This window comes from Oreochromis niloticus, unplaced genomic scaffold, assembly GCF_001858045.2.
Source record: "Oreochromis niloticus isolate F11D_XX unplaced genomic scaffold, O_niloticus_UMD_NMBU tig00007618_pilon, whole genome shotgun sequence".
In the NCBI taxonomy this organism is placed as follows: domain Eukaryota; kingdom Metazoa; phylum Chordata; class Actinopteri; order Cichliformes; family Cichlidae; genus Oreochromis; species Oreochromis niloticus.
Window position 1 is genome coordinate 32,615 of NW_020328674.1, and position 11,546 is coordinate 44,160.

The following is an 11,546-nucleotide window of genomic DNA, read 5'->3' on the forward strand; positions in this document are numbered from 1 at the left end:
CCTGAGTTTCTGGCTGAGGCCAACTACACCACACCAGGGCCTGTGCTGATTGCCAAGGACAACTACACTACACCAGGGTCTGTACTTCTGGCTGAGGCAATCTGCACCACACAGGGCCTGTGCTGCTGGCTGAGGCCATCTAATTCCCAACAGGCCTGTGCTCCTGGCTGAGGTTACCTACACCACACTAGGGCCCCTGCTGATGGCTGAGGACATCCGCACCAAACCGCGGCTTGTGCTGCTAACATAGATCATCTAAATTACACCAGGGCCAGTGTTTCTGGCTGTGGACCTGTGTTGCCTGCTGAGGCCATCCACACCACACTAGCTCCTGTGCTGCTGACTGAGGGAATCTATGCCACACCAGACCTGTGGGTTGGCTGAGGCAAACTACACCACACCAGGGATTGTGACTCTGGCTAAGGCCATCTACACCCCACAGGGCCTGAGTTGCGGCTGAGGTCACCTACACCACAACAGGGCCTGTGCTTTTGCTGAGGCACCTACACCCACCAGGGCCTGTGCTTCCGGCCGAGGCCGCCTACACCACACCAGGTCCTCTGCAGCTTGCTGAGGCCACCTACACCACACCATGGCCTGTGCTGATGGCTGAGACCATCTTTACCACAGCGGTTTTTTGCTGCTAACATAGGTCATCTAAATTACACCAGGGCCTGTGCTTCTGGCTGGGGACCTGTGCTGCCGGTGAGCCATCTACACCACACTAGCTCCTGTGGTGCTGGCTGAGGTCATCTACAACACACCAGGGCCAGAGTTTCCGGCTGAGGCCACCTACACCACACCAGGACCTGTGCTGATTGCCAAGGCCAACTACACCACACCAGGGAATGTGCTTCTGGCTGAGGCCACTCCACCACACCATGATCTGTGCTGCTGGCTGAGGCCACATATATCACACCACGCCTGTCCTTCTTGCTGAGGCAATGTACACCACACCAGGGCCTGTGATGCTGGCTGAGCATGTACACCACACCAGGGCCTGTTCCGCTTGTTAAATAGTAAATTGAGTCCTTGGGTTAGGGTATTAGGCAAGCATGTAGTTACCGTTAACACTGTACTTAAATTGGAGGGTTGTTCTCGTAACTTCAAGTACTGTCCACCTCACCAGTTGATTCCATAAATTGACACTTTGTGCTGTGGCCAGCAGCTTACGGTCATACCACCCTGAGCACGCCCGATCTCGTCTGATCTCGGATGGGAAGCAGGGTTGGGCTTGGTAGTACTTGGTTGGGAGACTACTGCGAATACCAGGTACTGTAAGCTTTACCTTTCATGTCATTGAACTGCTTTTGATCCAGAGAAGGAGGTGTTGAAAAACCCAAAGAAACTGCCCATTAATGAGGCACATTTACGACATTCCTTTTGGCTGTTTTCAGCAATGTCTTGTTCTGCCGGGTGAGGCCATCCGGAACACACCGGGCTTTTGCTGCTAACATAGGTCATCTAAATTACACCAGGGCCTGTGCTTCTGGCTGTGTCCTTTGCTGCTGGTTGAGGCCATCTACACCACACAGCTCCTGTGGTGCTAGCTGAGGCCAAATACACCACACCAGGGCCTGTGCTTAAGATCAGGCTATATACAATCCGGAACACACCGGCTTTTGCTGCTAACATAGGTCATCTAAATTACACCAGGGCCTGAGCTTCTGGCTGTGGTCCTTTGCTGCTGGTTGAGGCCATCTACACCACACCAGCTCCTGTGGTGCTAGCTGAGGCCAAATACACCACACAAGGGCCTGTGGCTCTGGCTGAGGCCATCGACACCACACCGGGGCTGGGTTGCAGCTGAGTCAACCTGCACAACACCAGGGCCTGTGCTGCTGTCTGAGGCCATATTCATCACACCAGGGCCTGTGCTGCTGGTTGAGCCAACTACACCACACCAGGTATTGGGGCTCTCGCTGAGGCCATCTACACCACACCAGGCCTGTGCTGTTGGCTGAGGATATCTACACCACACCACGACCTGTGCTGCTGGCTGAGGCCACCTACATCACACCACGGCCTGTGCTGCTGGCTGAGGCGTTCCAACACCACACTAGCTCCTGTGCTGCTGACTGAGGCCATCTATACCACACCAGGGCCTGTGATGGTGGCTGAGGCAAACTACACCACACCATGCATTGTGCTCTGACTAAGGTCATCTACACCCCAACAGGGCTGTGTTGCTGGCTGAGATCACCTACACCACACCAGGGCCCGTGCTGATGGCTGAGGACATCCGCACCACACCAAGGATTGTGCTGCCTACATCGGTCATCTAAATTACACCAGGGTCTCTGTTTCTGGCTGTGGACCTGTGTTTCCTGCTGAGGCTATCTATACCACACAGGGCTGTGTTGCTGGCTGAGGCCAACTTCACCACACCAGGGCCTTTATTGCTGGCTGAGGCCAACTACACCACACACGCATTGTGGCTCTGGCTAAGGCCATCTACACCCAACAGGGCCTGTGTGCTGGCTGAGATCACCTACACCACACCAGGGCCCGTGCTGATGGCTGAGGACATCGGCACCACACCGGGCTTGTGCTGCCTACATCGGTCATCTAAATTACACCAGGGTCTCTGTTTCTGGCTGTGGACCTGTGTTTCCTGCTGAGGCTATCTATACCACACCAGGGGCTGTGTTGCTGGCCGAGGCAACTTCACCCACACTAGGGCCTTTGTTGCTGGCTGAGGCCACTACCCACACCACGCATTGTGGCTCTGGCTAAGGCCATCTACACCCCAACAGGGCCTGTGGTTGCTGGCCTAGCAATACACCACACCAGGGAATTTATCTGGCTGAAGCCACCTCCACCACACCACGGCCTTGCTGCTGGCTGAGGCACCTACATCACACCACGGCCTGTGCTGCTGGCTGAGGCCACATCAGCTAGTGTGGTGTAGATGGCCTCAACCGGCAGCACAGGTTTACAGGCCAGAAGCACAGTCCCTGGTTTGGTGTAGGTGGCCTCAGCAAGCAGCAGAGGACCCGGTGGGGTGTCGTTGGCCTAAGCCAGCAGCACAGGCTTTGGTGGATGAACATGGCCTTAACAGCAGCACAGGACCTGGTGTGGTGTCGGTGGCCTAAGCCACAGCCACTGGGACAGTGTGTAGTGTAGTTGTCCACAGCCAGCAGCACAGGACCTGGTGTGGTTAAGGTGGCCTCAGCCAGCAGCACAGGCCCTGGTGTGGTGTAGGTGACCACAGCCAGCAGCCCAGGCCCTGGTGTGTTGTAGACGGCCTCAGCCAGAGCCACTGGCCAAGTGTGTGGTGTTGTTGTCCTCAGCCAGCAGCACAGGCCGTGGTGTGGTCTAGGTGGCCTCAACCAGAGCCACAATCCCTTGTGTGGTGTAGTTGGCCCCAGCCAGCAGCACAGGTCCACAGCCAGAATCACAATCCTGGAGTAATTTAGATGACCTATGTAGCAGCCAGAAGGACCGGTGTGGTGCGGATGGCATCAGCCATCAGCACAGTCCCTGGTGTGGTGTAGGTGAACTCAGCCAGAACCACAGGCCCTGTTGGGAAATAGATGGACTCAGCCAGAACCACATCCCATGTGGTGTAGTTGGCCTCAGCCAGCAGCACAGGCCCTCGTGTGTTGCGGATGTCCTCAGCCATCAGCACGGGTCCTGGTGTGGTGTAGTTGTGCTCAGCCGCAGCACAGGCTGTGGTGTGGTGCAGGTTGCCTCAGCTGCAACTCAAGCAAGGTGTGGTGTAGATTGCCTCAGCCAGCAGCACAGGAGCTAGTTTGGTGTAGATGGCCTCAACCGGCAGCACACGCTCACAGCCAGAAGCACAGGCCCTGGTGTGGTGTAGATTTCCTCAGCCAGAGCCACAAACCCTGGTGTGGTGTAGTTGGCCTCAACAGCATCACAGGTGTATTGTATTTGTGCGTGTATGCTTTGTGGTATGGCTTTTGCTTTGTTGCCTATTAGCATCAGTGGAGCTCCCAATCTCACATAGCACAGTTCCAACACTTCCCAGAGGTACACGAACCAAATAGTCTTCTCCCCACAGTAATAATACAACCCACTTCTTGCCATGTGCCAATTATCGTGCTCGAGTCATTTCTATATTAGTGGTCCTGCCTGTGAGTGTCACAGAGCACCAGCTAGGGTCAATCTCTCCAGCTTATATCTCATTTTGTCTGTAGAGAACTTAAGCACGTTAGTTATCTTTTTACTTGCAAATGTCCTACTGTGTCTGCTGTCAATTGGCGGAAAGAGGCTCGACAAGATTGAACAGTTACCAGCACTCACCGCTCTCTAGTAAGTCGCAGCATGCAGTCGTACCCCCACTTGTCTCTGGTACAGTGGAGCGGGCTCTGTAAACAACCGCGGCCTAGCTGAAGCACAGCAACACAGTTAGACACTTGTTGTTCTTTAGCATTTTGGGCCACCCAGTCCAGCCAGAGGTTACTGTCATGAAACCGGTGGCACGCTCGATTAAATCCTGCGGCTTCAGCCTAGTGTAATCGACCGTCAACACTCGTCTACCTTTTGGTTCATGTTCCTCTGGGTAGCGGTTGGCGACCCGTCCCTCCTTTTCCTGTAATGTCGTGACAAAATTTGTGACATTGTTAGGCATGGGATTCACTAAGTTTATTCTAATTACTCCTATCGGATCTGTACCCGAGACGTCTACCCCGATTACCAGTAGAACACGTTTCCTGGGCTCTGTGACCTGGGCAGGGTGTCCAGGGCCAGAGAGAGTGTGATAGGATTTTGGGCAGCAGAGAAATCCTCTGAATTGCTATTCCTTCAATCCCTCAGGCACATGTGGCTGCCACCCTACCCGGTCCAACTTACCACGTTCCCCAGCCAGGGGCGCACCACTGTGCTGCTGTGTATGACGCCAGTACAGGGCGGATTCCCCGGCTGGAGTGAGGGTTCCCTCCCCGTGTGCAAACGTCAGGGTGGCTGCAAACCCACACATCATATCCCCTCCAGCTGCTGTTTGCTCCTTTACAATTAATCATTTCACATAGATCAAACGTGTATGAGCTTGTGGACCCTTTAACGTAGTCCAGTTCCATGCCATTATATGCGCTGAGACAACCATCCCTTTTACCTGACACCTCACGCTTGGGTCTTTTCAGCGGCCACATTTCGGTATTCGGTTTTTCAGTCAGTGTTGGGCTGGGCTGGCCTCCGTGCTCAGGTGGGTTGCGCTGGGCTACCTGCCAAAAATACACAAAATACATATGACCAAGACTAATACTATTATATAACAACCATGTGGTTGTGAGAAGCATTTTTACCAGTTTCCTTTCTTCACGCTTCCTAATACGTGTCTGTAAGTCGAATGTGTGCATTGTGTCGTCTTAAATTTCTACTCCTAACATAAAATTTTGTGCTTTTCTCCCCTTAATTTGTTACCACTCCTTTGTGTTGGCGCGGGGATCTCCTCCTTTGCTGTTCTTCTTGCTTCGGCTCCCAGGTAGACTACTGTTCGGCCCGTTGCACAGGTGAGAGGATTTATTCTGCCTCTGCTCTTTGGCACCTGTGTCTGGTACAGTTGGGTTGTCTTGTACCAAGCTCTCGTCTGCTGCAGCACACTGCGTCCAGTAGTAGAACCAGGTGTCGCCTTTCCCTTTCAGTCGGACCGCTGTGTTCGTCCGGCAGTTACCTCGTACGGACCTGTCCAGCGAGGCTCTTTCCACTTCCGCTTAATGACTTTCAGCCACACCGCTTTTGCGTCTGGGACCTCCCTCCTGCTGTGGGTCTTCCAGAGGTAACCTGTTTTGTGAAACTGGACACAAGAGCTTTCAACTCATTAAATATTCAGCATGAGACCTGTTGCTTTTTCTGGGCTGCTCCACCGGGACCACTGTCCAGGGCGCCGGAAACTGCCGTCCTGTCAGCAGCTCGTAGGGCGTGAAACCTGTGGATTGGTTAACAGAGCATCTTATGGTCATCAAAGCAATTGGCAGGGCTGCAACCCAGTTTAACCCTGTCTGCGCGCAGATTTTAGCTAACTTATTCTTCAAATTTAGGTTCATTCTTTCTACTTTCCCCTGGGACTGCGGATGATACACTGTCCAAACTTATGCTGGACTCCCAACATTTTCTCCACCTCTGCCAGATCTTGATTCCTGAAATGGGTTCTATTATCTGACCTAATTCTCTTGGGGAACCCATGCCTAGGTATGTAGTGGTTGATCAGACATTTGATGACGCTTCTCGCGTCCTCTCTTTTAGTCGCCCACGCCTCTGGCCATCCGGTCAGAGCGTCCACAACACCAACAAATACCTGACTCCTCCCGGTCCCGGATCGATCATGTCGGTGAAGTCAATCACGATTTCTTCTCCGGGCCTCTCTGGCATGAGGAACTTACCTGTTTCTGGCTTCACCGCTGGCTTTGGATTGTGTGCCCGCAAATTAGACAGGTTCGGGCTCTCTCCTTTATCATGTTTCTCAGATCCGGGTGCCACCAGTGACACAAGTTTCTCTCCATCTGTGTCACTCCTACGTGGCCAAGTCCGTGCGCCTCACTTACTTTCTTTTCAGCCAGCTTAGCTGTCAGAACCGGTCGCCCGGGGTCCTCGCCACAGACCTCTCTCTTTCCGGGCTCCTCGGTTCTCCACACCTCCTTTTCCTCTTGGGTGGCTTCTTCCTGAGCCTGTCTGGCTTCCTCTAACACATCGATGCTTGGTTCCTCCTCCGCAGTGACCTCCACCATTTGCCTTCGTCCTTTGTAGTCTGCAGCTTCTTTTGCGGCTTCATCTGCTTTCTGGTTCCCTTTGGCCACCATTGTGTTTTCCTGAGAGTGTCCTTTGCATTTATGATACTTACCTCGCCTGGGTCATTCAGAGCTTCTTCCAGTTCCTCCATTTCCTTCTTATGGCATATTGGGGCATTAGTTGCTGTTCTGAAACCTGCTCTCTTCCATTGAGCAAGTTCCACGTGAGCTGCTCCAAACGCATAAGCTGAATCAGTGTAAATGTTCACCTTCATGTCCTTGGCCAGTCTGAGGGCTCGAGTCAGAGCTATTACTTCAGCTCTCTGTGCTGACTGTTGGCCCTCGATTCTTCCAGCTTCTTTTACTTCATAGTGTTGTCCTCTTCTGCAAACCACAGCGTAGCCTGCTTTCAGTCCTTCTTCATCACGGTGACAGCAGCCATCTGTAAACCAGTCTTCAGCTCCGGGGATGGGCTCCGCTTTCAGGTCTTCTCTGACCTTCTCTTCAGCTTCAGCTTTTTTGGCACAGTCGTGTGGTTCCCCTGACCCCATCAGATCTGCCATGTTGATCCCTTCATGTGTGAATGTCAAGTTTGGAGCGTCTAGGACTTTGCTCAACCTTGTTGTGTCAGTGGTGTCATGGTGAAGGCTTGTGAGTTCACGTATGCTACTACACTATGTGTGGTGAGCACTTTAAGTGGATGTTCTCTCACTACATGTGCTGTTTTCTGGATGATTTTTGCTACCCCAGCTGCGTGTTGTGTGCATGTGGGATGCCTGGCCTCTGTTGGGTTTAATCTTATGCTAACATACATAAGCACTCTCTACCTCCTTTTTTCTGAAACAACACCCCATTTACAACCCCACTTGTTTCAGAAACATCAAGGTAAATGGTTCGTCATAGTTGGGCGTGGCAAGGTCTGTGGCCCTTGACAGATCTTGTTTCAGTGAAATGAACGCTGTTTTCTGTGGCTGGCGTCCAAGGCAATTCAGCCTTAAGGTTTCGAACGCCCACCTTTTTTATCAGGTCCCTTAAAGGGGCCGTTTTGCCTGCATAGTTAGGAATGAACTGTCTGCTGTAACCTGTCAAGCCAAGGAAAGAAAGGAGCTCCTTGACAGTTCTTGGTTTAGGATGTGTCAAATCTGGTCTCTGTGTGTGTTCATCAAGCCACCGACCTGTGTGCGATTACACGGCCCAAAACGTTACTTCTGGTCGGACCAACTGCAGTTTGTCTTTACTTACTTTGAATCCACATTCTGCCAATCGGTTCAGTACCACGAGCGAGGCTGCCGTGCAGGCTGATGCTGACTTGGCTGCAATGAGAAGATCATCAACATACTGTATTAGTGTACAGCCTTCAGGCAGGTGGCATGGTGACAGTGCATCCTTCAGCACCTGGTTGAAGATGCCTGGGGACAGTGCAAAGCCTTGTGGCAGGCGTGTGTATCTGTATTTCTGGCCTCTGTATGTGAATGAAAAATGTCCCTCAGTGACTCATGTAAGGGGAGACAAAAGAAAGCATTAGCAAGATCAATACATGTAAACCACTTTTGGTCCCATGATATGGCGGTTAAAGCCGTGTATGGGTTTGGCACAGGCACAGTGTCAGTGCGCAGTATGGCATTAATGGCCCTCAGGTCATGTGCCATCCTGTATTTCCCTGTCCCGTGCTTCTCCACTGCAAATAGGTGTGTTCCAAAATGACTGTGAAGACTCAAGCACACCTACTTTCAGTAGCCCTTCAATGGTTTCTGCAATTCCTTCCTCAGCTTCTGGTTTGTGTCTGTACTGTGGTCTATTAATTGGCGCCTCAGACTTCGCTGAAACAAGACAGGTGAACAGGTAGCGAGGCCGACGTCAGTGGCCCCGTCGACCACAGAGTGTCAGGCAGTTGTGAAAGCGCAGCGACTGCATCAGGATGGTCAGTTCTTTCCCTGCCATGTGTTCTTGAGATTTCCTGATGTTCCAGAACCACTGCATCATTAGACAGACAGGTGATTCGGTACGTTTTGCACTTTAGCGCATACCATACATTTGGAATCTGAGTGCTTTGCCACCAAGCGTTGTCCAGCGCCCGCCTGACCATCGGTCCCATTTCTCTAGCCTGATGACCTATGTGGACCGCCAATGTGACATGAGGAGCTGAATCTGATCCCATCTCGTACCAAGGCAGTTGTTCGTCCGTCAATTTCACAGCCGCTGCTACACCTTCCGGGCCAACATAGATATTGTGGCTACGCACGTTCCAAATTTGACCTTCAAGGTCAGATTGAAAGCTTTCGGTACGTGTCGTCGTCGTCCCTATCATAAAAAAGAGTGACGTGGTATGGATCACGCGGCGGGGTGTAGACGGCCAGGCTCATTATCCAGGGTTTCCACAGCTGATATTGTCTGAGAATGCCGTCTTCAACTAGCCTTCCCCAGTTATATCGGCTGTAGCTTGTTCAGAGTCTCGGACAGATATTTTTTTGAAATTGTCCCAGGCACGGAACTCTTTTCCTCCTGGAAGACTGACAGTAAGGCATCTGCAAAACATGATGGTGGCTCCCAGTTTCACGAGCAGATCCTGCCCATGAGATTTACAGCACTTGTGGGGACACCACATATTGGTGCTTCAAAGTTTGTTTTCCCAGCTTTGTCAGGGCTGGATCAGTTAAAGGCAGAGTCATCGGGACCCCGGGAAAAACCCACTAGTGTCACAGTGTGGTTGGAGAGTGTTGCACTGTTTGGTGTGGCTCTCAGTGTTGAGTAAGTTGCTCCAGTGTCCACCAGGAAGGTCAGTTGTGTTCCTTCCACGGTCATTGACAGCATGGATCTGCCATCTCACGCCGTCGGGTTTTTCAGGGCCCCGTCAGTATTGCTCTCCTCCCAGTTCCAGTCAGCCACTGGATACTGAGCGACTGGCGCTGCCCTGGGTTTGGTGCTTGGTGCCCCCTCTGTATGTACCTCTTCCTCTGGGAGCTCCGCGTGCCTGGGTTTGGTAGCCTCGCCCTCGATATTTAGGGGCGGTTCCGGGCAGTCATGCACCCAATGTCCTTCTTCTCCGCATCTCAGACAGGCATTCCATGACGTGTTGCTGGGATTCCCCGTACCACGAGCCCTTTGTCCTCTCCCTGCGGATCCACCACGCCCTCTATACGGTTCTCCGCTCCCCAATTCCCGGGTTGTCGCTGCCTTGTGCATTGACGGGCCAGCGGTCATCAGGTATACGTTGGGATCCAGATCTGGCATTCGGGCACAGGATCAGGCTGGGGCTTTACTACCATTATTGCCTTGCTTGCGTCTTTCGTTTTTTTCTTACTGACGTATTTGTCGCGGGCCTCATTTAGCTGCAGCTTCAACAATTGAGCTTGTGCCTCCTCCAGTTCTTTTTTCTGTTTGTTCATCTCTTGCTCCAGCATCAATCTGTGTGTCACGTTGGGTGGATCTGCAACAGCAAAGTCTGGATTCTTTTCTAGATCAGTTTCACTTGCTTGGGAACCCTGCAAGGACCCAGCCCGGAACCACGCCCGACTTTCACCTTCCCTTCCGGTGGTATTCCCGTTTCGGACATCCACTGCTCCTTTGCCCTCACTAGGTGTGTGTTGTGGATCCCAATTATTTAGGAATGGCTCCCGTGTTGGGGTTGGGTACTTCTCACGAACTGCGTCCGCTAGGTCACTTGCGTCACGATATGGCACGTCATTGGCGTGATGGGTCGTTCCGGCGTTTCTTCCACGTCTGCCAGGCCACACCCAAGCATAATTCTTCAGAAATAGCGCGGAAATCTCCAATCGCAATTTCGTCTCTCCTTCTCGTCAGTGTGCAGCTTCCTCAACCATCTTGCTCTCCCTCTGTGATGGGTGGCAGTTGTTTGACCAATCGGTCTCTTACCTTGTATGCGCGATAGATTGGTTCATGCTGGGGCCCATTATCAGTGGCAAATTCAAACTTGTTGTTGTGGCTTCATCCCTGAAATTCACTCTTGCTCTTCCTGTTTTTCCGAGCCCCTTGGGGCATCAAATTGGCGTTCCTGTCTGCCACTGAATTTCCGTTTTGTGCTCGGTTCTCTGTCATTCTGTTGCGCAGTTTGATGCTTGTGCCTGGGTCAGAGGCCGCTCCTGCTGCAATGGCTTCCTCTTCTTCAGTCTCTTCTTCTGATGAAGTCCCACTTTCATGTGTTCCTCTGCAAGTTCCTTCAGGGCTTTTCTGTTTCGCAATGGTCAGTGTGTCTACGACCGCCAGTTGAGCGTCTCGGTCCTCGTGCATGTACCCATGCACTTCTCCTTCCCAATGCTTTCTTCACTGAAGTAACTTACCTGTCTGGAGCTGTGCCCTTCTCCTCGGGGTCGGCAACTCAACAAACTTGGTCTCCTGATCGCCAAGTCTGGTGAGGTCATGTCTTCAGTCAGGTGGTGTGGGACCTCGCCATGACTGGCTGACTCCCCTGGCCTCACAGCTTGTCCAGGTTGGTCCTCCAAGTCCGAGGCATGGTGAGGCGGGGCAAGCCGTCGTCGTAACTGGATCCACCTGTGTCTCCCCCTCCACCTTCCTATTTTCCTGCTGCCATCATCTCCTAGGCTTGGGTTGCTGTGGTCATGCCAGTGTACCTGACGTCTGCGATTCCTCCAAGCACAATGCCAGTTTGTCCATTTGGGCCACGCACGTGTCCTCCTCGAACGTCATCATCGCATCATGTAAGGGGCGGGGCACTGGCAGTGTCGGGATCCAGGTATACATTCGGTGTGTGCTGTCTGTTTGATTCCTCCTCCTTTGTGGTGAGTCTTGTCATCTGATCCTCCAGTTTTTTTTCTCGTCCTGTAGGTGTCGCAAAGTTTTCATTTACCTACCATGTCCTCTGTTCCCTTTATGTTCTGA

At 52.4% G+C, this 11,546-nt stretch overlaps 1 pseudogene; it reads left to right on the forward strand.

Annotated features, from left to right (window-relative positions):
- Positions 1-1,167: 1,167 nt before the first annotated feature.
- Positions 1,168-1,284, forward strand: LOC112845492 (uncharacterized; annotated as a pseudogene).
- Positions 1,285-11,546: the final 10,262 nt, after the last annotated feature.